Source organism: Accipiter gentilis, chromosome 12 (assembly GCF_929443795.1).
Source record: "Accipiter gentilis chromosome 12, bAccGen1.1, whole genome shotgun sequence".
NCBI classification, from domain to species: Eukaryota; Metazoa; Chordata; class Aves; order Accipitriformes; family Accipitridae; genus Astur; species Astur gentilis.
In genome coordinates this window covers 29,603,324-29,631,085 of record NC_064891.1, presented here as the reverse complement: position 1 = coordinate 29,631,085, position 27,762 = coordinate 29,603,324, and positions in this window count along the sequence as shown.

Here is a 27,762-nt window from a genome sequence, read left to right as displayed (position 1 = left end):
CTAGTCATGCAGTCATCCAAAAGGTCCCACCTGTGATACTCCCTCTCCTGAAGAACCAGCTCCAGAGCTACATACCAACACTTACTCCTTTACATGTGCTACAAGCCTTATCGCACAGAGGTGAACTGAAATTTTTCATCATCTGAATATAACAATGTGTCCAAATATGCATATACAGATGGTACACTCTGTCATTGTGAATAAATGGCATTAAAGAAAACGGTTTAGCAGGAGCTACTGCCTTTAAAGGATAGCTTAAAAATATATTTATCTGCATCATTGTTCCTCAACAGTCATAAAACAAGCAAAAAGCCATAACACAACCAACCAGCCAGATTTAAAGGCCTCTCTTAAAATGTTGCTGTTTTTTAACACTACTATACTGTGAAGGTTGACAGGGAGATAACAAAAGTAGTTGTAGCAAAATCTAATCCAAAAGCAAGCTGATTAAAGAAATATATTGTGGGTCACTTGAAGACTGGCAATGACTGGTTTTGACAGGAAAGATGTCAGAAAGAAGTCAAGATGTCTTATTTAAAGGCACAACAACATTTTAAATCACCTTCCTGAAAGTAGTGGCGAGTATTTGGCCTTAAGCCATCACGGAAGAACTACATTACAGCTCTTGTGAAAAGCACAAAATTCATTGCAAAACTCCTAACTCTGGAACAAACAGTTTTTTAAACCGTAGCCCGTTCAAAATTATCTTTTCAATTACTTTGGACTCTCTTCAAAAGAATTTTAGACTTAAGCTTTTCATGCCCAAAATTTTGAGCAGAATCAAATGGAGTTCTCTCTCCCACCATAAATCTTGTGGAACCACAGATTTCAAAGGGAAAATTCTGCAGTGTTATTACTAATCTGTCAGAACCACAGTGCCCAATACAAATGATCCTCCTTTTTATAAGAGCTACAGTTTGTTCTCCATCAAAGGAGGAAAATACCATCTTTTATGAATCTGTTTTCTCTTATGCTATTGTTAGTACTCTGCTAAATCATAATAAATACAAATACCAAGGCTGTTTACAATCTTTTGTGAGTGACAGTTTTTTCAAAGTAGTGCTGAATATATTTACATTTTTTTAAATACCTTCTTCTTCCTTCCCTTCCTCCACCTAAAAATAATGAATAATCAATACCTAGCAAAACAGAAGGGCAGGGAGATTGTCAAAAACTTAACGGCATGAACACAAACAGTGCAATATAATTAAGAAAGTCACTGAATGGTTTGGTAGAGCAAAGCTGAAGCAATTTTTTTCAAGATGTGATACCTGAAGTCATCCTGATATTCAGAAATACTTTTACATTCTATTTTCTCTGGCATTTCTGGAAATCTACACTCTTGAAATTAGCAGGAGCTTTCAGGAAACTGGGATTTTTGAAGGTTGAGGAAAATCAGTTAGTTGCCTAAAGATTTAATTAGTAACTTAAGTGTAGACACTCACCCTGCAAGACTGGTTCAGTGCTGCAAATGTGAATAACCCAAGAACCTAGAGTGCCTTAAAAAAAACAGTATTTCCCAAGCACACCAAGGTAAGCTGTATGGGTGTAAACCAGCTGTGTTATCTCAAAGAGTATAATGAAGCAGTTTATAAACATTGTCCTTTTAATGACAACCCCTACGAGCAGCATTTAAAATGACTATATATGCCAAAAAATCTAGATAAAACCTTGCAAGCACAAAGGTGTTAGATCTCTGCCTGTAAGATGACGTATACAACACTAGCATCAAGCACAAAGACTTACACTGCTTTCAGGCAGTCTATAAACACATAATAAGGGACAATGTCTGTTTGGGCAAAAAGGCAAAGTGTGAGAAGAACCACCATGTCATGCAGGTAATTGGTTTAGGGCTAGACAGGAGGAACTGAGCAGAGAGTTGTGGTGGTCATGGTAAAGCTACTCCAGTGCTTCTTTCTCAAGGCTCCAGCCCTTCACAGCCATGATTTTGAGGCAAGGACTCCAGGTATTTTGGATACCTGACAGGTGAGTGCCAAGGACACACGACAGCAAGTGATAGATTTAGGAAGAGAATATAAGCAATTGGAGTTCCTGCCTAGTGGTCTATCTGTCTCTTAAGCATTTACCATGCATAGATGCAATTTTATTTCACATGAAAATTGCACTTCTGCTTGCTTTTTAAGCGATGTAACCAATTACTTGCTTGCATGACTGAAAAGAACTTCCCAAGCTAATGCCAGAGAGTAAAATCAATTCGAGGCATGATAAGAAAAGCACAGCTCCAGAATCACATATAATGGAGGCAAAATGACCTCCTCAGGGTTCTCCACAAGGTCATGTCAGAGCTGGAGTGAAAAGTCAGGTCACTTTTGCAGCACTTCTGGCTATGTACTCCCCGGTGTTCCTCTACAAGTAACTGTGTCCCCGAGTGAGTACAAGGTGGTTTCACAACCGGCAATCCTAAGCAAACAGCAGGGCTGCAAGCTGTGGAGAACACTGCTGCAGCCTACGGCAAGGTCTCAGGCCCCAGTTCATATCCATCCACACTGTTGCAACAATTCGCTGGATTTGAAGACCATCCTTTGCCATTATTTTCCCAAAAGAAGCCTTCAGTGCGGGTGGAGAGCTCAGCTGGGAGGTGTCGAGGTGCTCCTGCCCCCACCTCGTGCTCAGCCTCACACCAGCCACACGCGGTCAGCTTGTGCAGCTGTGGGGTGTGTTCACGTGCCGGGGTGTATGGATAGGCTGAAATCTCATACCTGGCTGCAACGGACATGTCCAGCCACGTAATAAGAAATGAGCCACTGTGTTTAGACCTTTTATTCTGTCAAGGTAAACCAGCACCGAAGGAACATTGTGCATTACTGAGCTAAAACAAAGGACAGGCTCAGTTTCTTGAGATACATACAAACGAGTAAGTTTGTATTGCATTTTACAGTAGTGTCTCCAGGAAAATAATGGTGGCTCCAGGAAAATAATGGTTGCTGTGGAAATGATCAGCAGAGTAAGGGAATACCAGTTCAATAAAACACAAACACAGAGCCGGACCATGTTACTTTGCAAACGATGGGGGGAAGGGAGAGCAAGAGAGGAGCTCACAAGGTGTGTCTACTTCAGTCACACATGTGAAGTTGTCAGATCTCCTGCTAAATGGATGTTTAAGGTGCGGGGAGAAGAGCAAAATAAACAACCTAGTCATCTGACCACGAAGGTCCTGTGATGTTTGGCGCTGCTCACTCAACAAGATGCAGTGTCCCAGTAAGTACAATCACCAAGTGGACAATCAATTGGAGTGCCCTCAGTGATATCAAAGATACAAGTTGGTGTAATAAACAGCAATGTTTGTAAATTTGTGTGTAACTGCATATGCTCATTGACTTTCTAATGAACCACTGGCAGAAAGTAGCTCTCATCATTGTGCAAATTGACATCCAGGTTATCTTTCCGGGCCGTGATCTTAACTATATCATTTGTCACATCACTAAAAGATGTACAGTAGTAAAAAGAGCAGATGTCTTTGGACAGCTGCAACATCATTAGTGGCATAGATTTCTTTTGTGTGGTGCTCTTGCATATTGTTACTGACTCAGGTTAACAGAAAAGGCATCTAATAACACTCATACAGCTACATTTGGGTATTGATATATCTATATATATCAATATATATTGATATCGATATATATAGAGAAGACGTATTTATTTTAGGTAATTAAAATAATTTCTTTATGAGCATGTGAAATCAGCAGAAAACCACTATTTGAGAAGATTGCATATCAAGTAACAGATGCAAACCTCCTATTATTTGTAGCATACCTATGCCCTGGTGCTGTGGAGAGAGAATTTACATACTCGCACTTGAAAATATAAAGCAATTTTTTTGTTTAGCTCCTCTAATGTGACTTTTTCACCTCATGTCTGCTGAGGAAGGACAATGCCGGTCCCCAGCCCCTGGTGAAAACAGATGAGTATTGAACTACAGCCAAGAGCTAGTACAGATATCCAGATACTCTGCTCTTCCCATAATGAGATCTCCATTTCCGTGTAAATACCGCAAGAATTCCTTATTGCCTGATCATGAAACGCAGCCAGTAGTGGGAGGCTAAGGTGCCCATGGCCTCTCATCACCTGCTAGTGACCCAGAGCTTGAGAGCCTGGGTCCAGAGCAACGTGTCCAGAGACCAAAACAGCTCCCAGACCCTTCAGAGCACATCTCTGCACTAAGGGACGTTCAGGGCAGATAGGTTGAGGCACACAAATGGTGGTGTTTATCTGCAGGAGCCTTCTGTCTAGGCACAGGATGAAGACAAGCTGTCAAGCATACTTATAGCTAAATATTTGTAAATCAAGATGACAGAGAATGTAAAGAAATGAAATACAGTGAAAACAGCACCCTCCTTCTCCAGTGCTGCCCTGCTTCCTCCCTGCCTTGGAAAGAAACAAGTCCAATATGAAAACATTTCAAACTAGAAACAGGCCTGAAGTAAAACTTCTCATTGGAGCACCACATCTAGATTAAACACCTTAGCTCAAAAGCAGCCAGATACTAATCTCTGCATCCAGATCCACACTTCTACAAAATTCCAAAATTTGGATTTGACCTAAAGGAGAGAAAAGTTCAGTACATACAGAAGCTTGGATCTAAAACCAGGAACCCATCTAGAGACTTGGTCCTTGTGCTTTTGAAGATTGAGCAAGACACCCGAGTTGAGTGGTAACAGAGCAATGGGATCCTCTTCCACTGTGTTCTTTTTCTCCATTTCATCTTTCAAACTTCACCTGGTAAGCCTTGAATTATACAACAGAGAAGAAAGAAATTCTCATTCATGTTAACACCTAGTTAAACACTACTTATTGTAATTGCTTGGCAGTAGACCAAAGCATCTCCTTTAATGTCATAATTTATGCTAATTCTACTATGCTAGCTGTTGTCATTCAATATCCAAACGCCACTTCAGGTATGCGAGATGGTTCAAGTAACTTACCACAGTCTCAGCAGCCCTGCAGAGACCCTCTCAAGCGTTGCTTTCTCTACCCTGAATAGTCACCAGCTAATATTTAGGATTGCCAAGCTGAAGGGAACAGTGTCAGCAGTGCTCTTCCAGTGTAAGCACATGCTCAGTAACCCGGGGTTTGCCAGGATCATGTTGTACGTATGTACACTCACACTGTTTGTGCTCAGCCAACACACGCATGTGGATGAAGATCTGTGTCCGTCAAGCCCGAGATGATCAGCATTTGAGATGACCAGCGGTGCAGCTCTTTCACATAGCGTATCGGTATGTAGTGGAGGGCTCCACCCAGGGTATAGCTAAATTGTATTTTCTAACCTTAATGGAGTCCAGGCTTGACTCAGGCTTTTTGTAAAATATGCAAGTTACATTCATGCTATCAACAGAGCTGGACTTCGGTATCTCATCAGATGCTGCATCCAAAACGTTGTGGGTCAGATAATCAAAAGACCAAAGGATTAGTCCCTCAAAAACTTAAAGTAGCAGCCAGGTTTCAAAACAGCTGTGCACATCTAGGAACAACAGAAACGGTTTGCTCCTGAGGTTTCCTGGGAATTACGTTCTTAAACACTCTGAGCTCTTCTAAATATTTGTCCTCCGCTGTTTGTGTTGCAAACATAACACCAAAACCCCAAGCAAACATACTTTAGTAAAAGATGTCTGTGTTTAATGATTTAGGTGGACATTATGACTGATCGTAATGGAAATTCCAATTTTTTTTTCTTGCCACAGAGCACTCATCCTAATTCATCAACAAGGCACAAGAGCCTACATAGTAGACAGCCAAAGATACTGTATTGCAGTGCTTCTAACTAATTTTTCTTGGAATATACTGAATTCATTAATAAAGCATAGTAGGTTTCTCGCCCACTTCAAATCAACTCCCTCCTCCTAGAATAAGCTGTTCTTTAGTGATTCTGAAGGCCCTCAAAAATTTAAGAAACAGTTTTGGTAGGATCTAAAAGACATAAGAGTGGAAGTTGCCTCAAACCCAAAGTCTATTCTCACTTTTCTCAGACACTTTGTAAAAATTTCCACTTTCTACTGTGTCATCAAGCAGTGATCCTATTTCTTGACTGACAAATAGGTGGTTTTGCCTGTGCAGATATATATTTTTGCAGCTCAAATGAAGATGCAAAAGTAGTTGTCAAAAATATCTCTGTCAAAAATGACTAAGTGTTAATATACATGAGAACAGTCAACAGAAACCTGAGCCAGACACATGCATCAAGGAAAAGCCCCACAGTTTTCCACTGGCTGACTTTAGTGGGCTTTAAATTGGAACAACTTGTTTCTCCATCAGACACAATGGAATCTCTCCATGCAAAGGGCAAAGAGCTGCTCGTTGCTGCATTTCTTCCCAATGCTTGTTGAAGCCTCTCTTTACTAGTCACTGATTCTACAGGGTCATAATTTTAATAGAAACACATATTTACTCAACTATAGCACTTGTGCTTTCATGTCTGAGCATATTTCCTTCTCTTTCTAGTCAATATTTCATTCTAAAACATGCTATTAACAAGAGCAGAAAATCTAGCAGGCACTTTTTTTTTTTTTTTTGCTTTAATAATAGATGATATCTGTTTCAAAAGGTAAAGATATTTCCTTGCTCTGGGATGTGTTCTTTTCTTTCCAGATAAACCACTATTTTGCACATTACGTTTGCTGCCTTCCAGAAATGGCAGATAACATTGAAGAGATTTAATTAATATGTACCACAGCGTGACCTCAATGGATAGAACATCTACCCTAAAGGAGCAGAGCTGTAGGAGTTAATTAGAGCACACCATGACATTTATTACTAATGCTCTTCCATTGACATTTGCTGTTGACAGGCTGCATATAAAGATTTCCTCTGTTTGCATTGACTTACAATGATATATTCCCACATACATAAGCAAGGAATGCTTTTGCTGTTTACAGTAAATTAAACTGTAAGAGGCAGAACAAAATCTTGACCTTTTTAGAGCAACTAGGTAAGCTCCCACCAACTTTCTGGACCCAGATTTCTTCTCCACACAGCGTACTATGAAGGGCTGCTGGTATGAAATAGATCCTTGGAGAAGAGAAGAAATCCCATGTTCCTGTCCCTATTCTCTCCTGCTGTGTGGATTTAAGAAAGCAGTAGCTGATTAGTGTAAAATGGATAAACAGAGAGCAAAAGAATCAGCATCAAGGACCTCCCCTCTTCCAACCCTTCCCCAGGCCTAGAAAACCTCTCTGCTATTGGCTTGCATTACAGAGGGGATGTCTCAGTATTTTACTATCAGATAATGAAACAATCCTTTCAGCGTTTAAAACGTATCTAAAAATTAGTAAAATTTGGCAAAACCCACAAAATAAATGGAGGGCAAATTCCACTGATGTCAGCAGAAGTATCTAGAATCACTGTGAGAGCTCTGGTAAAATTTCACAAATTTTATAAGATACAAAACTCTCAGTGGTAGAATGAAGCTGGAAGGATTTCTTTTATAAAAATCCTTTTCAACTGGGCTTAAGCAGCCTAATTAACTCAGCTAATTTCATTCAAAACCTTTTTTTAAAAAGTACTCCAGTTCCTCCCCTTTCCTTTCTCCCTTCCCTTTGCCAGCACATTAAACCTTGCAATGCAAAAAAAAAAAACAAAACCTTTTTGTTTTAATGAACGTGCTCATTTTGGAGTGGCCTGCTCTCACCAGGAGACAATTATACCTGTAGCTGTTAGAGGACAACTCTGTCACCCAAATAGAGACTGAAAATTTGAATTTGTTATAGTGAGTTATCAGGAAAGAAAAGTGGGCACTTGTAAAACTGAAGACAGTGCAGGTTAGGTACGTATTCAGAATACCTCAGAAACTACAGGAATTAATCGCTACCGTGAATAGCACTTCGTGTTTAAAATGCCAGAGCCTATTCTTGTGAAATCTTCCACAGACAGGAAGTGGTTTATGCTATTGGCTAATGGGAACGTAATGGGAGGTGTTACATACCCCTTAAGTAATGTTCTGTCTCACAATATAATCTATATGTGTTTCCAATTTTGTGGATAAAGAAGATTTAGCAGCCTCATTCCCTCATAATATTTACGTCTATGAGAACATCCTGGATGTTCTGTTCGATTAATTTCCTAGCATCCCACTGATTTCAAAAACACACTAAAGGAAAGCAGCAAGGAGAGTACACACAAATACATTGTAATTAAAGATTTTTTTCTAAGAGTGAAGAAAAGCAAACAATTTCAGACAAAAATCAAAAGAAAGCCATGTTTCTGCTTAGGCACCTGCCACAGCTTTTCACATGATAGGAACAAAAATGCATTAGACTTCTTGGCACAGAGGAAACAACTGCTATGATTTGGCCAGGGTTTATTGTGCTAATCACATTGACCTCATTAGCACCCTGTGCACTTCTCACTGCCCACTCTGTAGTAGTCTCCCCCTGTGGCTTATCTTACACTCAAGTTACAGGCTTTGCTTCTGGGTTCCTTTTTGCTTGGGCTGGTTACGCAAGACCTTACCCCCAGAGAGGAGAAATAACAAGTATAACAACGAATCAATTAAGATTAAGTTTACTTTTGGTTAAAATAAGAGAAAATTAACTACTGTGCCTCTAGTGCTATTTATGAAGATTTTTGTGTTTGTTTTTAAAAACAGGTGAGTCAAAAAACTGGAATCTCAGTTCTTGGTACAGGAAAGAGTTGCCTACAACTCTTCCCCGTTACCTGAAGCGACTGACTGCTATGAAAGATGTCCAACAGACAGAGGGCTTGTGAGAGCTGGGTGACCTAGGAAATTCAGGTAATTGAATTAGAGAGGTTGAATGAGGCTTATTAGCTTGGGCACCGCCTTAGTCCAAAACTTGTTTGTCTCCAGCCAGGTCAGAAAAAAGGCAGAGTGAACTCAAGTCTGCCAGTGCATGCCCATGTCAATGTGCTGTCCTCATTTCCCCATGAAAAATGGCTGCACACAGAGCTGCTTCTTTCCTTTAGCCAGGCATGACTAGTCAGTTGGCGGCAGACTGTCAAAATAGTGCTTTAACATGCAAAAATGGTACTTTGACATGATTCATATTCTACATTTTTTCATACTCCTTTGCACTGAAATATTTTGAAAACAGCCTATTCCCAGTCCAACATGGCACATGAAATATGGGCAGCTTCAAATGAAAAATTGTGCATCGCCCAAGGGTTAAATGCTACACAGTGCGTGGTTATACAGACATTTACATTCTTAATTGTAAAACGTTAAAGCACTCATTGATGTTGTAATCTGAAATCACCAAAAATCCAAATGCTGCATTCTGCGCATATACATTTGATGTTTAGTGGCACAGCTACAGCAGTCAAAACCCAGCAAAACCAGAGATTTTCCTAGGTGTCTTAAAACAGTATGTGAAGAACAGACTTATTACCCCCTCCCCCAGCTGACAGTATTTTTGAAGGACTTTGCTTTAACTATATGTTTGTAATCAGGATGCGACATAGTCCAACAACCTTAGGACTGTAAATATTGCTGTCTATGCACTGAAAGGAGAGTGAGGTTTGTAGGGTCTAGCTGTTACAGCAGGAAAAAATCAGAATTGTTTCTTAATACACAGTCCTCTCGCCACATCTGGTCTGAAAAAAATGGTCACACATGCACTTCCCAGGAGCTGCTGTAAGAGCTTGGCGATGTATTGTAATAATACTCCAAGAAAAGAGACATCTTATTAGTTATCATATTTGAGAAAAACATAGGCCCTCGTAAATGTCCTTGGTGGACTATTTTGCAATTCTTTCACTTAATGTATTTATACAGAAACCTCTCCTCCCCAAATTTTAGCTCCTTTACTTTAGATTATGAATACATTTTATGATTCATATATAAAACTGCTACTGAAAGTAAAGAATTTGCAGAAAGTGGGAAATCATTTGAGTATTCCTAACTTGGTTTCTGTTTATAGTGATGTCCTCCAATTCTGTCAGAAAGATCTGCAATATTAAAAGACTTGCAAAAGCCACATCTCCATGGGAATACTTGGTCAAGTCAGATCAGCTGAAACTCTGAAGACAACGTATATAACTTACAGCATGTTAAACCCAAGTGGTTAATATCCTGCTTTCAAAAAAGCAGTAACTCCATGAATATGACACTATCACAGTCATTTGTAAGGGAACCCATGTGGAAATATAGATCAAATGCTGAGCACTTTGGAAAAATTGAAAATCTAGTCCTACATCTGCTTCAGTGAAAATATTTTGAGATTCCACTCTATGGTTTGTTACATTAGCCTTAAAAAAACAAACCACGCCCACACACCACACGAAATGTAATTTTATACATTTTACACATGGGACCAAGTTGTGGATTTCCCTTCTAGATTAAGCAAACGCTGTAGAAGCTGAGTGAAAACCAATAAGATATCGTCATTTCTTAACTAACTCTAAATGGTACCAAAAAACCCCCCAACAAAACAACAACAACAACAAAAAGCCCCAAACCACAAAACAGATTCCACATCTCCAGTTTTCCACAGTCTTTGCCCTCTTTCTCACTGAGGCTCTGCGTTGACCCTGGATATGTTCCTCTTGGAAATACAAAGCTAATCCTTGTTCTGCAAATTCAGAATCAAGCTGATTACAGGTGGCTTGTCATGGTTTGTCCTTGTATTAGATTTCAACTAAATTCAATTACACAGTGTTCTCCTTGCTGCCATGAGATGAATGGCAGGACGAAGATGAATGAACACAACTGCTGAAACTGATTGATCCCAACATGCAGGCAGGTTGATTAAAGTGTCCAGAAGCAAAATGAGGAATAGTATTCATCTGTAACTACTGGTTGGGTCTTCAATTAAATGCTGTTTTCACCAAATGCCAAGAAACAGTCTGACTCCTGTTGATTTTGCAAAAGCATGAGTGCATCACCCAAGCTGAAGCTTGATGAACTGAAATAAAGCTTATCTTTACATCAGTCCATCTACTGCTTTCTTTTCAACAGCTACTTAGCTGCCCCAAACACTTGCTTGGAACAATTAAACTACCAAAAAGCATGTTAATAAAAGGCAAAGTTGAATTAGACACTTACTGATAGTCATACAAGTCACAAGTGAACAGACTGGAGTTTGTCTGGTGACTGTTCCATCTTTGCACAGCTTTACTCCCTTAACTCCCGTGGTAAAGTGGGCAAGTGGGAAAATATTCAACCGCACATTCCTGAATGGTTAGCTGCCTCTGGAAATATTTCCTAGTCTGGAAATCCTGCATCCTGATGCTATGGAGACAGGCATTGATTAATGAGAAAAAAATCAGATACCTTCTGCATGTTGTGGCAAGGGATCTTGTAATCACTCTGAGCCAAAGACTGACAATTCAAATGCATCTTGATCCCCAGGCAGATAAACTCAGACTCTGACAGAGTGCAGAAAGGTTGAGGAAAAGTATCTGAGCACATCTTCAAGGGGACAGATATGTAAATCTCCACTCTGCCAAAAGCAGCATTTTCCATATGTAACCAAGGACTTGGTGTGTTTTTAACCCCAGGATGATCCATTCCCAGATGTTATTACAAACTGTATCTATTTCACCTTGTTAGCTACACATTTGGTTCATGTATTTCTAAAGCAGAGGCCAGATCCCAGCTGTCAGCCTGGAGTTTTAACTATTTTCTCTCAACCATCTGTGTTTTCTTCTGCAGTGCTAAGGACTACTGTTTCTGGCACCATATTGGCTTCTGAGCCTGTGTCCAACTTCAAACTAACGTGTCCCTTTGCTTTCAGGCTGGCAGCTCATTTGTCTTGTCCTGGCACACCGTCCCTTTCTCTGAATAACCCTTCAAACGTAGCGCGCTCTTCTCCCTGGATCTACGCATTGCACTAATGCTTGCAAAGTCACACAGAGCAAGGCCATCTGTGCAGGGCTTGAGCCTTCCCAAACCTCTCCGATACTAGATTTTGCTAGGTTTTGTTGACTTGGCTTGGGATCCACTTTCTGCATCTCCTCTCCCTTCTGAAATCTCTAACAAAGCCAGTCTCAACTGCTCAGATCTGTGCTGCACCTGCAGAGGCAACCTCTTTGGCCAAGCTAACAGAGACCTTTTCAAGCCCTCAAATGCTTCAGAGGGTGTCTTTCTCTCTACTTGCATTTGCTCTCTGCAGTTAGAGGGTAAAGTGTAGTTGAAGTGTTCTTCTCTTACCCTATGGACTTTCACTGAATTTTTGTTCTGGTAAGGCTTTCTAAGCACGCTGTTTCCGTGCATTGCATCCACTGCCACTATCATATGCTGTACAGAAATCGCTGAGTGCCAAATACTCCAAGAAAGAATTGCTTCAGCACGTGGCTCCTAAGTGCCTTACCCTGCATCACATAAGTGCATTCAGAAGACGACAACCGGCCCCAAAAAGCTCCTGGGAGAGTTTATAATGGAAAGATATGGTTCATTGCAAGACACCTTGTGACACAGTCCACGGACTAACTCTGCAAACACACAGAAGTAGCTATCTACCAACTTTACCAGCTTTGTCCAAAATCTGGATGCTCAAGCCCCTCACCTCCCCATGCCGTTCCCCAGCAATTAGCCTTTGCAGCTCTTTGCTCATCTCATTAGTGCCTCCTAGCTACCTTACCCTTCCTAACTCTGTACAAGGAGACTAGGTTCTCAGCTCAGGCTGAAAGTTTGACATTGCCATGGTTTGTGATGGCCCTTGGAAAGCTGTTCTTAAATGAAGCTCTGAGTCAGGAGAGGCTGGTGAGGCCAGCACCCGATGTCTTCCAGGATCTACCACCAGGCCAGCACCTTCCCACAACAGGGTCGCAGGAGCTCTAGGAAGCTAGTGTCCTAGATATCCCACCCACCAACCACATGTACAGCTCCCTTTCCCAATGCACACCAGAAATGAGCTGAATGGATCTCAGGCACACAAAAATTTTTACATGTGGCTTAGAAGTTCTGGAAAGCTGAAGGCCCCCAGACTTGCTCATCTCCGAGTCAGACAACTGAGGCTTTTGGATTTAGATAATGGAAACAGAATATTTGATTGGGACAGATTGTACTGAACACACTTTATACCTAACCTCATTGTGATTTCTGCGTGTCATGCACTATTAACACAAGATGCAATAATGTGTCATAACCTCAACACTGAAGATACCGTATGCATAGTAATGATGAAGTAAAACTCTTAGTTACGGTGGACTAAAAAATCTACAAGAAAAAAAAAGAAATTCCAGTCTTGATGAATTTCAAGGAACCGGGTCTCAAACAGAACAGGTGTAGATATAGTCCAATTTCCCACTTTGTGCAGGGGCACCTTCCTGTCCCTCCCATCTCATGCACCTGTAAGAGAGCATGCTATCTGCTCATTCCCCAAACTCCAACTCTGCCTCCGCAAATAAAGACTTCACTCTCAAGAGGAAAGAGGCAAGTAAGTGCTTGTTCACATGTAACAAGCCCACTGATTTCCCTGCACACACTAATATGCTCTGTCTGATGAAATGAAACACAGCGCTAACAAAAATAATGCATAAGTCAAACCACATCATTTATTGAAAGCAACATGGCAGATGTTTCACTCCAGTTAGGGACTCTTTCCTGTATATGGCCAGTATCAAGATGGGTACGGTCACAGGACTAAGGGTTGCAAGAAGCATGCCATAAAACATTAGGATCAACTCCTGAACAGACCTTAATCAGCAACAGCGCTGCCACCCAGGTCAGAGTCAGGCTTGTTAGCCACAGGTCTTGATGAAGCGGAAACTCTTTTCCACATCCAGCATCTGAGGTCAGAAGCAAGAAGCAAACGTCACTGACACAGAAATGGCTACATATGGTGCTGAAGAAATAACTAGTGACTGTGCAGTGAACACCCACAGAGCAGATGCGAGATGATATCGGATGCAGCAGGCATCAGTTAGGTGCAAACAATGACAGCTGGGGACTTTGTGCATGATGAGACAGCAGCACGTGCAGATCTGGCCTCTTGGGGACCAAGGCAACAGGGCAGAGCACTTCTGCTATTCACACTAGATGTAACGTGAGGGTGGCCCCTTGTTTTACAGTTGAAAGGATAGGCTTAGGACCAACCACGAAACCTCAGATACATGAAAAACTTCTGAGAAACTGCTAATGGGTGCCTGGCCCTATCCTTCGGAGGTGAGGAAGAGAAACCAGGGCAGCCCCCTCTCTCATTACGATCGGGGCTTGCACTTGAGCCTTCGGGAGAAGCTACCTGAAAAAGCAGTTTGAAATGGCAGTAAAGCTAAACCAGAGGAACATTAAATATGCAGGCGATATTTTGCTGATGCAGTAAGAACCTTCAGTCTCAGTTCGCTCCTTTATTGGGCCTTACAGACTTGCCAAATCTCTGTCTTTAAGATGAAGTAGAAAGAGAGTAGGTTTAAACTGTGTGAATCCCATCCTAGTACACTTTTCAACAAGGATCAAACATGAGCACATCCTTTGTATTTTAGCGTTCATATCAACTCTGGGCTAAACAAAACAATACATACATTAAAAGAGATAAGCAGATTATTTATTTTTTTTTTAAAGGATAAATCGCGTCACCAAAACTTTCCATTATGGAGCAGATATTGTCAAAATAGTTACCTGGAGAAATAAATTACATTCCATGTTTGTTTGCTCTGGAGATATCCAGAAAATATTTTCCCAGGCATGATTCAGTTTGTGAAAATGATCTTTCAGGAAAAGAAGAAAATTGCCATATCCTTATATATCATGAATTATAGAACTCTCTATAAAAAGGGGACTGGCATTGTTTCCAAATCTGTGACTGTATGCAAGAACGAACACAGTCCTCTAGAAAATACATTTGCACACAGTCAGTCATTAGAGTGTCATTTGGGCATAATCTGAGTACTCCTACCCAGGCGCATCTGCCCTGTACCACAGCACGAGCTTGAGGGCAACAGCAGCTATGAAGACTCTCAAAAAACACAGGTAAACAAACACTAAATGCAAACCTCCAGTTGAAACTGGTCCGTTCTTTTTCAACAGAGCCTCAAATGGAATACACATAGAAGGAAGTTATAATATTGGGATCAATGAGATGAAAAGATGATGTACGAGGGAGAATTTATATACTTTGAGTCCAAGGAATTGATCGGCTTTCAAGAGCCGGGAAAAAAAATCAGTTAATAAGTTTAACTTGCTGAACAAATATTTCCAGAGAGGTAGATGTAGAAGAAATATCTGTGGATTAGACAGCCTGTCATATCAATAGGTCAAATGCAGCTATACTCAACAGAAAAGTTTCACCTGGTTGCGAGGCTGATTAGAGTTTTCTGACAGCTAGCATATTAACAGAAAAACACAGGGTCGATCTCTCTGAAGTTAGGTCAAAAGTTTAGCCCAAGTCAGAAGTTTGTCTCCAATGCTTTAAAATGGAGCTATTGACTTTTCACTTCAAAATGCCATTCTCTATTTTTTGCCCCCAAATGAGACAGTTAAAATTTCATTCAAAATAAAAGAAATTATTTCCCACCTGCTGAGAAAACAAAACATTGAATTTGAGGTTGGTGCTAATTCTCTTTGAAATTTTCAATTTTTTTTGCAAATACTCAATTCTTCCCCAAAAACCAAGAAAAAAAATTTATCTCTTTTATAAAGCTTTTTTTCACAGAATAAAAATTGCAATTTTTTATCCAAATATGTCTGTTGGAAAAAAAGAAAACTCCAAGTCTTTATGGACAATGAAGCTCAAAAGAGTTCATCCTGTAAAGACCTAATAGTCAGTCCCACTGAATTTTACACCCCAACACTGAGTAACCCACATTTGTTGCAAAGAGGTTTCATACATCCGCCACAGCAGTAATCCAAACTAAGTACACCATTAAATGCTATATCTAATTAATTAGTCTAGCAAAATGTCAAAAGTCAACCACAAAATTTCCACATCTGTTCAGTTTGACAAAAAGAGATAATTTTATAATTACTAGTTGTAATTACACTATGGGTACAATGTATAAGCCCAATAGAATTTTGACGGGTTTCTGAATGTCACATGTATAGTATTTTCTCTTTGTTTTTTGTGTACCTGGTAACAGCTGCATTTTCACACACGAAATTATTTGTTCTTATTGAGAATAGTGCAAAATTTTATTCACCATGCCTCAGTCATTAGGAAAAAAGGAAAAAATTATATACCAAATTATGCAAATCAACATTGCTGATCTTTTAAAGTATTGCTGGAGGTTTTTGAGATATATTACCAGGATAACCTCTGTACATCAGAAAAACACCAGAGTGCTGGCTATCTCATTTCCATTTTATAGCCTGTGTTACAGACATAGGTACATTATATTTCAGAAATATATAGCAAGGAGGCTTATAATTTATCCTCATCTGTAGAATGTGAAGTAGGGTTTTAGAGACTCCTGCTTAGGGCTATTCTGCAGTGCAACTTTGATAAAATTGACAACCTATCTTTTTAGTCAAAGATTTATAGGACACATGACTGCTTCCAATTTGCTGTTTCAACCAGAAACAGCATTTCATGTAGAAGGCTCCCAGAGCAGACTTTGGGTGCAAGCATTACTGTTCAGAGGGAAGGGAAATGGCTCGTGTTGATGGAAGTTGATTTTTATACCGAGGTGAACCTCTCAGTCCCCGGGACTGGCCAGTGTAGGAGTAGGGTGTCCAGCCCTCCAGCTAAATTATGGGCAAGGAAGCTCAGGGGAAGGAGCGTGCTCTCGAGACCTGCAGGGGCATGATTTCCACTAAATTAAGAATATTTGATGTCACAGAAAAGGGTACCACTACATTACCTAAATCTTAAGGGCTCCAAGACAGAGTTCACTATCTCCACCCGCTGTCCACAGAGACCTTTTTCTGGGGCACATCTCCCTCAGGCTACCTCAGCTCTGCAGCCAGAGCCTTTACGTTCCCCAAAGTAAATTACTGGAAATTGGAGAACCTGATTGCCCGAAATCCTCCGACATATTCCCGATACAGTGCCAATGTGGAAGCTAAGCAAGCACTTGGGTGCAAGCACAGAGTCCTCCAATTTATGCCCAATGCAACTGTACCTGCTCAACAAGGGTGTTATGATTAATTAATTCATCTTTGCAAAGCACTTTGGAAGATTAAGAGCTGCAATTAAAGTGCTTGGCTTGTACAAAGCTGAGACAACAAAATACTTTGGAAGAAAACAATAACTGATAACTTTTAATATTAGTGCTGCCACTTAGAATGCACGGACAGTAGTAAATTAATGAACTGTTTTTTAATGAATACTATAACCTGAAGGGATGGAAAAAATGCAAAGACATGCTAAAATATTCTGAATCGCTTAGTACCCAGAGGCTATACCTGGCTATAAACAAAGGATGAGGTACTATTTTTGTATGTTGCTTACCAACTCTAGTAAAGTTTCTAGAAAGTCACTTATGTTTCCAGTATCTAAACATCAAAGAAAGTTAAATCATAAAGCAGATACTACACTTTCTGTCATGAAAAAGCTGTAACGTAGTGGAAAAATCTGCCCTGCCTAGGAATTGCATTGAAATAATCGATGTAACTTCAGTTTCATGTTCTAAACCCTGATTGGTGCACAGCAAAGAAAAAGGCATCTTTTCATCTGCTAACAGATGAAAATGTGACTCCTGTTCTTTAATTTGTACTTGGAAAGAAAACAGATTTATTCTCTTCAGGAAGAAAAATTCCCTACAGAAAAAGGGCCCTTGGGTAATTTGTTTTGCTACCAATGCTTTTATGTTTTGCAGCACAGGTTGATATTGTGAACCTTGAATTCCACAGTGACTATAAAAGTAAAAGAATGCAACTGCAAATATATGTGCAAATATACTCCAACAGTGTTTTACTTCCTTCCTTCCTGGAAAAAAAAAAAAAAAACCAAACCAGAAATTGCAGATCTCTAAGATTAATGGAAACTCAGCACTGAAATGAACAGCATCAACTTGTCTGGCATCTCTCAATTCTCAGAGTTCCCAGTTTCAGCCAGGTTTATATGTGGGTATGACTCAGCATTAGATAATTTGAAATTCATCCAAGGTAGCTCTGAAGAAACTTGGTATACCTCTCATTACACTATGGTGTTGCTTACATTTTGGGTTGGATTCTTCACTGCTGTCAACTAGACTAATGTTATGAAAGCAAAAGAAAACTGTGTACAACTACAGAAATGAGGAATCTGGGAGCAGGTAAACAGCAGTAGATGGAATAATATAAGTGGCAGAAGTAGCGCTAGTCCTCTCTGAAATGCCCATACCACACTACTGACATAATACAAACCAATATGCAATTAGAAAAGTAGAGCCTGGAAACCTGTGCAGTCACATGTCTACACACTGAAATAGACCTGGACCACAGGTAAACAGCACTGTCCAAAGTTATAAATAATATAAAATTGTTATACATATATTCCATTACGTTAGGTAATATTTTCAAATACCTGTATATGTGGTTATTAGTTGTTTATAATGCACAAATCATCTATAGTATATGGGATCCAAGCATTGCTCAACACTAGAGCATTCACTCCCTGATTTTATAGACCAAATTTATTGTTTACTATTTGGCTGTCAGATTTACATGGACATGCAGTGGACTACAATCATATATCAGCTAGAGCTGAGGAGTCAGTGTTGCCCCTCTTCCTAATTAATCAAAGATAGATTATCTTTCTCCAAGGATTGCAGGAGCAGCTACCACACACCTCATTAGTCTTTCTACAGCCTGACCATTCCTGGCTACAGGACAAATGTATATGGGCTGCCTATGCCAGCAAGTCCCAGTTTGGCCAGTTGACCCCAGCACCAGCTGACGTTGCAAAGGAACATAGACATGGTGCCCACCCCACTCACCTATCTCGTCATCAGAATTTCAGTCCCAGGAAAGCACCGAAGCCAAACAACCCCATGGCCTCGACACGAGCAGTCCCCAACAAATACCCTCCTAAGAGATTTTCCATTTGCCTGCCTCTTACCTTCCCCATCATCCACCTGGCTAAACCACAGTCTCGCAGCCAGCATTTCTGCTTCTCTTCCAAAATAGCGTGCACATTTTCGCAGCAAATCTTGAGCCAGAGTTTCAACTTCCTGCTCATTTCCTCAAAGCTCTGTTGATTCTACAGGGTGTTGCCATGCAGCAAAGATGCCAATAACTCCATTGCCACACACAATTCAAAGCCTATTTCAGAACAGCTGCACATCCTTCACATTTTTATTGACATAGCTATCACAGGCTAGTAAAATTTCATTAGCTATACTTAAAGACATGATTATCACGTTGTGTGTTTATATTATACAGAAATAAATCTGCAAAGAATCTTGCATCATTTTCATCCATAAGTGCATAGCCATTTACATGTGGGTATGAAAATATGCAATACATCATATGAAATGCAAACTTCCCTACACTTTCCTCATGATAAGACCCGATATGGACCATTCCTACCTTAGGGAAAATTGCTTCTCCATTCTTAATCATTCCTTGGCTGTGCTTGAAAATACCAAGAAACTGTCAGTGATAATGGCTTCTGATCTGGATACCTGAATGCCTAGCAAAAGTCCTCAGCCGTGCAGGAATTTGCAGTATTCCTGCACTTAAATCAGAATTAGAATGAACTGCCAACATTCAAAATATCCCTTAAAGTATATATCTGTGCAAAGATTTCATCTCATCAATTAAAACAGAACATATTTTAAAATATCGTATTATAATTTCTCATCTAAATTTCAAAGCAAAAAATCAAAAAGCTATCTTTTAATGAGGTAAAAAGCTACTTTGATTTCTTTTATAAATGGAGCTTGATTGAAGTCTGTATGTTTCACAGAATGTTTTGATCTTGTTGAATAAGCAGTTTCTGTTGGAAAATTGTATTTTCATCATTTCTGTGCAGCTTGGAGAAATTGGTATTGCTCTATTAACTTCAGTGATTTACAGCAAGTGAGGACCTGGCTTGTAACAGCAGCAATCTTTGTCAGTATCTTGCGGACACGTTTAAACAGAAAAGGTATTGCACAATGACAGAGCATGCATTTTGGAAAGATTGAGAATGGTGGATGTGCAGTAAATTACTTTATATTAATAAGCTTTGTTTCAATGTCATTCTTGGCAAGCAGAGCAGAAGATGAGCCTTAGCAAAGAACCATTCCAATATATGCCCACAAATGGCTACCATGCTATTCGCTTTACAAAACAGACTTCAAAATACTGCCTAAAGCCACCTAGAGGGATCAAGCAGGGTCACAAAAAGCCAAGCTACAGCCGCTTGAGAGAAAAAGCTGTATTTCTGTAAGCAAGAGCTGACAGTGAGTCTTAGCAACTACTAAACTGTGGGGACAGAAACCTAGAACTTTTGTTCATATCTCTTTAGCATGCATGTAAACTACAGCAAGTGTGTGTGTGAGTATATATATATATATGTATATACATATTTTATATGCATGTACCAAAGGCATCTTTAATTAAAAAAAAAAAAACAAAAAAAAAAAAAAACAAACAAAATAACCACTAGCTTGATGATGTCCTCAGATGACTTATTCCACTGCAGCCACCCAGCAGGGATTTATCAAAATGTCTTGGAAAGTCTCCTCTCAGAGTAGCACATCTTTATGATGCATTATGGCCCTTGTATTCACCTGCCTGTCTGCGTATTTCTTTTGTCTTATTCTTGGATCAAAAGGAACATTTTTATCCCTTCTCTGCGTACATGTAGGTAACACTAAATGTTCTATGGCTTTGGTATCATTAGGAATAGCAATAATAAACAGCTCTGTCAGTCCTATTTAAGAGCCAAGAGCAAGTTTGAACTGCTTCAGTAGCATTTTTATTTTGATAGGTTGAAAATGAATTGCTTGGCAATTATTAGGAATCATTCCTATGGAAGCACAAGCACTGACACACATAGGAAGAAGGAGGAAATATGGAAAAAGAAAAAGAAAAAATTAAACCCCCACAACTCATTTGTAACCAAGTTGCACAATTTCAAACAGGTGTAACATTCATCTAGAGATTAACAGAAGCAGATAACCCCATTCTTAGATCCAGATGGTTTTATACTTATTCACACACAGAGTTTGTTCTAGGACAGTAGTTTCATTAAAAAGCCTGAATGATGCAACAGTGAGAAAAACTTACAACTGAGGATCATGTCCCCGAGGGACATAATCCACATTGTAAAACAGCATTTGAGTCCAAAATGATCCTGACAAACTGGCCATACTAGATGAGGGAAAAAAAAAATGGAATAGCTGGGCAAAATCCAGAAGGGAACAATATGAATAATTAAAGTCTAGAAAACAGCACCTACCAACAAGACAGAATGAGTTTAGGGTATAACCTAAAAGGAAAGGCCTTGAGGGCAAGTGCAACAGTATTAAATGTAAAATATCCAAGCATAAAACATGCCAAGGGAATGGGAATAACCTGTCCTCCATGTCCTCAAAGATGCAGACAAGTCATTGGAGTAAGCTGCAGTGATATCATTTCAGAACAGCAATAGGAAAAAGTTACTACGTGATGCTCTCCAAAAAGCTGCCTTGGAAAGGTGAATAATCCTCACCACTGGAGGCCCTGAACAGAAGGCTAGATGAATATCCTCTGTCATGGACAGCAAACAATAGATCCCAGATCTCTTCAGGACCGTGTGATTTCTCTGCCCCAAACCTTGCAGCTCTCTGAACCATAGCTATTCCCACTGACCTCACTGCAAGCAGCCTACCAAACCATGGAAACCTCTCCAACAGCATAGAAAGATATGGCAGCAGTTCCAATAATATTCATGGGGCTGCTGGTCACCAAGCGTACAGAAGAGGGTCTTTGCTGCAAAGTATGTGCAAAAGAGTGAATTCCTGTGTGAAAGCAATTTATATAGGACCAGTTTATACAGCTTTCACATCTACTGTCTACACAAAAGTAATTTTTCCTCTTTTTGAATTGGAAGAAAATCTGCTCAGTTTTTACCAAGTTACTAATGAGAAAGAACCCCTGGCTCCCTGCATTAGGTTATTAGTTATTTGCAATTTTGAGCTCCAATTAAGAAGAAAAAAAAAAAATCCACAACAAAACACAACCGCCACACCTCTCTTGCTCATGTTGTTTCAGTGGCTGAGAAATTTTAACCCTTGAGAAATAAATTATTTCACTCAGTAGCTAGAAATCAAAATCTTATCTTGTTGCTACATAGAACTCAGTTTGGATTACTAATTTTAAACGGACACAGTCAAATACACATACAACAGAGCATGCCGTTCCCTCCCAGCTGCAGCACAGAGCAAAGTCCTTCCTCTCATTTTAATTCCTTAGCCCCCAACTCCTGCCAATGCTCATGCCATGGGAAACCGTCCACACGAAACAAGTCCAGGCCTTAATCTCTAAAACAACAGGAGCAACTTAAAGTAATTCAATGTGCCATTAACATTGATTAAATAATTGGCAGGATAAAAAACTGGCAGCTCCAGTGTAAAGCAGTTGCTTCATCACAGCTAACACAACACAGGCAAGTCACTTCGGTAATGCTAACAGCGTCTCTGTGAAATGCAGACCTCAGTGTGGGAGATGTGCCATGTACAGGTCCTTACCTTCCTAACAGAGATTTACCCTAACAGAAGCAAAAGTACACACAGAGAAAAAAAAAAAAAAAAAAAGACAAAACAAAACTAAAAAGTGAACAAGTATGTCTCTAACATGATCATATTAATGGAAAGACAAACGCTGACAAAGATTACACCTTATGGTTCAACAGAAAATGTATTCTCTAGAATATTATATTGTAGAGATTTATTATAGATGAGTTACAGTGATGCATTTCTCTGAAGTAATTAAATTTCTGTTGACACAAAAATCTCATAACTCAAGAGGTTCAGCAATCCCTTGAGTTACTTTCCAGAGAAAATGAAATTAAGGTATGTTGGATATAGACAAAGTGAACAGACAAGGCTCATAAAAGTAAGCTAATCGAAAAATTCTGTGCCATAGACACTCACACACTCAACTACTTCTGTAGCCACTTGATTATTCTAATGTCCTTCCTTTTATAGCTCATACCTGCATTAATTTATGGTCCATTGCACCAAAATGTCAACTATATCAAATATAAAATTTTATAGTGGAATAGGAAAGCAAGATTGCACTCCACTGCTTCAGGCTAAAACTGAGGTGTTATGTCACCTGCTCTCCAAGGTAGGGATCACAAACTGAGAATAAACAAGCATTGGGGTTTTAAAACTACCTTTACTGTTTCAATTGGTTTTATCTAACTTATGTATTACAACACGTTCCCTCACAAAACCCAGCCTGTTAAAGTGCAGTTAAGGTTGTGGGTGTCTACTAGACTGTGTCTGTTACCTTTCAGGAAATCAAAGCAAATCACAAGGCTTAGCATCAAAGAGCTCTCCTGTTGAGCCCTCCTCACTCATCGGGAGAAGGACCTTACTCCACAAGTTGCTCAGCTTCCAACGATAAAGCTGTCCTGGGCAAAACGGCAGGCACAGCACCCCTGCCTGGTCCCAAGGGAAAGCAGAGCAACAGCTCCACAATTCTTGGAAGAACTTCCTCGCTGAACAGGCACAGCTACTGGGAACTAACAAACCTGCCACCCGCAGCTGCCCCCTCTTGCCAACCAGCTCCAGGAAGAATAATTTTTCTTTTTCAGCAAGCTTTCCAGATGATCCATGTTTCTTTCTGATGTTTGTCTTTGAAAGGACACAGCACAAGGCACTAACTTAGCATTCACAAAACTGCAGATTCAACCTAGGAAAGCGTGTGCAACCCACTAATTTAACTGTGAACAGAGTTAACACCGAGATCAACGTCTCTGACAATCCTGCTCTTCAACTACTTGATCAAAGCCCGCTAACAATGGAAACTTTGCTTTTAACTTCAGTGGATCTGCAACCATGCTGCAATTGTGTTAGCTTAGCACTTCAAACTAAAACTTCCAGAGATGGCTGTCTGCAGCGGCATTTCTAGATTAAACACTAAAATTTAATAAAACTTTACTGCAAGATGATACCCTCTCTTTTTATTTGGTTCATCTAGGCACTGTTTTCCCCCCTTATGTAGGAGAGAAACAAAAAGAAACGAAAAGAGAAGAAAAAACAGGATAGACTAACAAGTAGTTTAAGGAAAATCATTAAAAAAAAATGCTTCCAAATATTTTGAATTCTGGTCACCACTTCATGGGCAGATTCCTACCTGGTATAAACTGGGATTAAAGTTAGGTCAGGGCTTCTAATTTACACAGGTTGAAATTGTTGCCAACTGAGCAGGATTTACCTGATATTACAAAAAAAAATCCTGAATACTTTAAATACCAAAGACTGACACCTAAAAATCACACCACATTAAACTCAGCAGTATGTTAAAGCGGTTAATTCCCACCATTTCCACCTCAGAATATAGATTCAAAAAATGCGACAATTCTCTTCCAAGCTATCTCATGTGTCTTCATTCCACAGGCAAGGCTGCAAGTTTGACTTACTGCTATCTATACATTACAGGATCCTCTAAAATATCACGCAAAATTTGAAAAAATCTCGAGGTAATCAGAACGGAATGATTTTGAATCACGTCACCCAAAAGTAAGAGTAGCTAAATCTACAGCTAATGTAAATCCACAGTAGCAGGAACAAATCTGATTTACCCTAGCTGACTAATAGCTTCATGTGTTTATTTGCCTTATGAAAAAAATTAATACATAGTAGTACTGTATAACTAATAGGATCTTCTAGCTTGATTTGTTCCCTAATTAGTTTTCAAACTGACACAGTTGCTAGTTCTGAATGTCTTTATGTGTCTTCACTCTGCATTCTTAAACTACATTTAAGCTGAAGATGAGCTTTAATCCAAATCCTTCAAGTTGAACACTCCACTTCAAGAAAAAAAAGAAACCTGATTCAGATTCGACTTTTTGTCATGGTTTAACCCCAGACAGCAACTGAGCACCATGCAGCTGCTTGCTCACTCCACCCCCCACCAGTGGGGATGGGGAAGAGAACTGAAAAAAAGTAAAACTTTTGGTTTGAGATAAGAACAGTTTAACAGAACAGAAAAGAAGAAAATACTAATAATGATAATAATAAAATGATTGGAACATACAAAAGAAGTGATGCGCAGTGCAATTGCACATCACTCACTGACCGATGCCCAGTTAGTCTCTGAGCAGCAATCTCGTCCTCCCCACACAGCTCCCCCCAGTTTATATACTGGGCATGATGTGCCATGGTATGGAATACCCCTTTGGCCAGTTTGGGTCAACTGCCCTGGCTGTGTCCCCTCCCAACTCCTTGTGCCCCTCCAGCCTTCTTGCTGGCTGGGCATGAGAACCTGAAGAATCCTTGACTTAGTCTAAACATTACTTAGCAACAACTGAAAACATCAGTGTGTTATCAACCTTCTTCTCATACAAAATCCAAAACATAGCACTATACCAGCTACTAGAAGGAAAATTAACTCTATCCCAGCTGAAACCAGGACACTTTTTCAAAAAGCTCCCCCTTAATATAAAAACCCCACAATCCTCAAAACATTTCTTTAAAATGAGCTCCTTTTTGAGTTTCAGATCATAGCATTTCAGGTGCTTATAGACTCAGCTTCCTAAAAAAAGTTCCAAAGACCACTACCAAATTAAAAAAAAGGTCTTAAATCTATAGTTTAAAGTGTCTCCCTAAAATTATATGGGATTGTAAGAAATACTAGTACCTAACAATGAGAAGCCAAACAAAATACAATACCAATTTGGGCAATTAAAATCAACTTTAACACCTATGTCCTGACTTCATGTCCTGGCATAGGCTCTCCCCCTCAAATTAAGATATTACTACAGGTAACTACAGAGCAGACAGACTCCTCCTGGCTATTCTCACGAGGTGGAAAAAGACAGGGAGATGCTCAGCGTGTGGGAGTGTGTACATCAGATAAGATGGCCTCTGTTAGGTTTCTGAGATCCTAACAACTGAATGCGGGTGATATTCAAGACATACCTCTTGGTACTTGGACATTTTCTATTGTGCCCTGACAGTGTGGCAGGAATCCCGTGGATGCAAGGAGAACAGACAGACAGACATGAGGAAAAGGAAAATTCATCTTACTTGCAGTGGGAATAGAATAAGGAGTAAAGACTACATGCGACACTGTTCAAACATCAGCATTCATGTGCAAAAAGAAATTAAACCAAAGGAGCTTATCAGATGGGAAATGAATTTTGCCTTCGAAGCTATGCATCTGCCCACTCCCTTTGTGCATTGAAGGGCTTGGGGAGGAACTCAAACAAATAATATCTTTAATTAGGCAATTTAAACTCTTGATATAGAGTAATCTAATGAAGAAAACAAGACCAACCCCAAATCCACCAGAACAAACAGCTTCAAACAAATGCCTGATGTACATTAATGTCTGCTTTATCTTGCTTATGCAAAGTATTCCCAATATCAAAATGAAATTTAAAGAAAACTAAACAGTTTGCCTCTCTAACCCTTCAAAAAAGACATGTACATTAAAAAACAAAAACAAAACCAAAACAACCTGCTGTTGCACAGTAGATTTGATCACACTTTTCCCCAGTACCTGGCAGAGCCTCAAAAGAAGCATTTTCACCTAAGCAGCCAGAGGCCACAACTTTTCTTATTCTTGAACATTCCTTTGCTGGTGGGAACCTGAATGCACCATTTATTGACATCCCTGGCAGAAGGCTGTTTGTTCTGAGTGTTTTCTGGATCATCTCTTTTCAGAAGAGTTCAAACCCCTTTAATGTCTTTTTGCTAAGTCTTTAAGGAACCTTTGAGTCTTAGGCATGCCCCTCTTCAGGGGGGAGTGCCAAGAGCTGTCTCAGCTGATGCATTACCCTTACCCTATTGCTCCTACCGAGCAGAGAGCCAATTTCTCTCCCTGTGGCATTTCCCACATATTCCCCATATCTATTTAATATATACATTCACCCCACTGAAGGTCCCAATCCTGTTGTCCACCTCAAATTTAAGAACTGAGTAGTTCCCAAGTAGTAGGCTTGGGCCCTTTTAGTTCCCCCTGACCCTGAATTTCCTTGGCAAATCAAAGGTTTGTATGCAAAGCCTGCTGAGTCAAACAGCCAGCAATCCATATCACTCAATTTGCTATGCTGGGTGGAAAAAAAGAAAACTGAAAAACCTATTCTTGCAAGAAACAGAAATCAAAGAGCAGAAGAAAAACAAAGAAGCTCAGCTCAGTCTCAAAAGGCATTCAGTCTCAAAAGGCACTTGATCCCAAGAAAAGGAAAAAAACATTGGTGCTCAGTGAGAGGAAGTTGCCCTAAACGTGGGAGTCCCTCATGGCTTTGATTCTCCTCTCTCAATGAGGTGCATACAAATTTCTCTCCTAGAGTACCAGCATCATTGCATGGAACTCATGGCAGAAACAGGTGAGTTGCTGTTTTCTGAAAGTTATTGCGCATTACCACAGCTGACTTCAACAATAACTTCTAAATGAAATGTAGATAAGCCCTCTTAATTCCAATTACCCTTTATTTTAAAGCTTAATTACAGTAGTACAAGACTGTCATGGAATGATAATTACAATTTATTTAAACATCAATAAGTAAACATTAGGTTTTATTTTCCTACTGTGAAATGTATCTAACCTAATGGGCTGATAATTCCATTTAATTGTGTGCAAAGAAACTGGGTAATTTCTGTCAGGTATCATAAAATGACAACGGCTGCTTTATCACAAGATATTAACATTTTCCAAAAACAACTGTTCTTTTTATGAATTGGCAGTTCGTCTCAGCTTTATTTAGTTCTCAATAAAAGGACAAAAGAAGAAGTTGGACTCTTGTGCAGTCAGAGAACAAAGTCCCCTTCGGGACATACCAGTAAAACGTA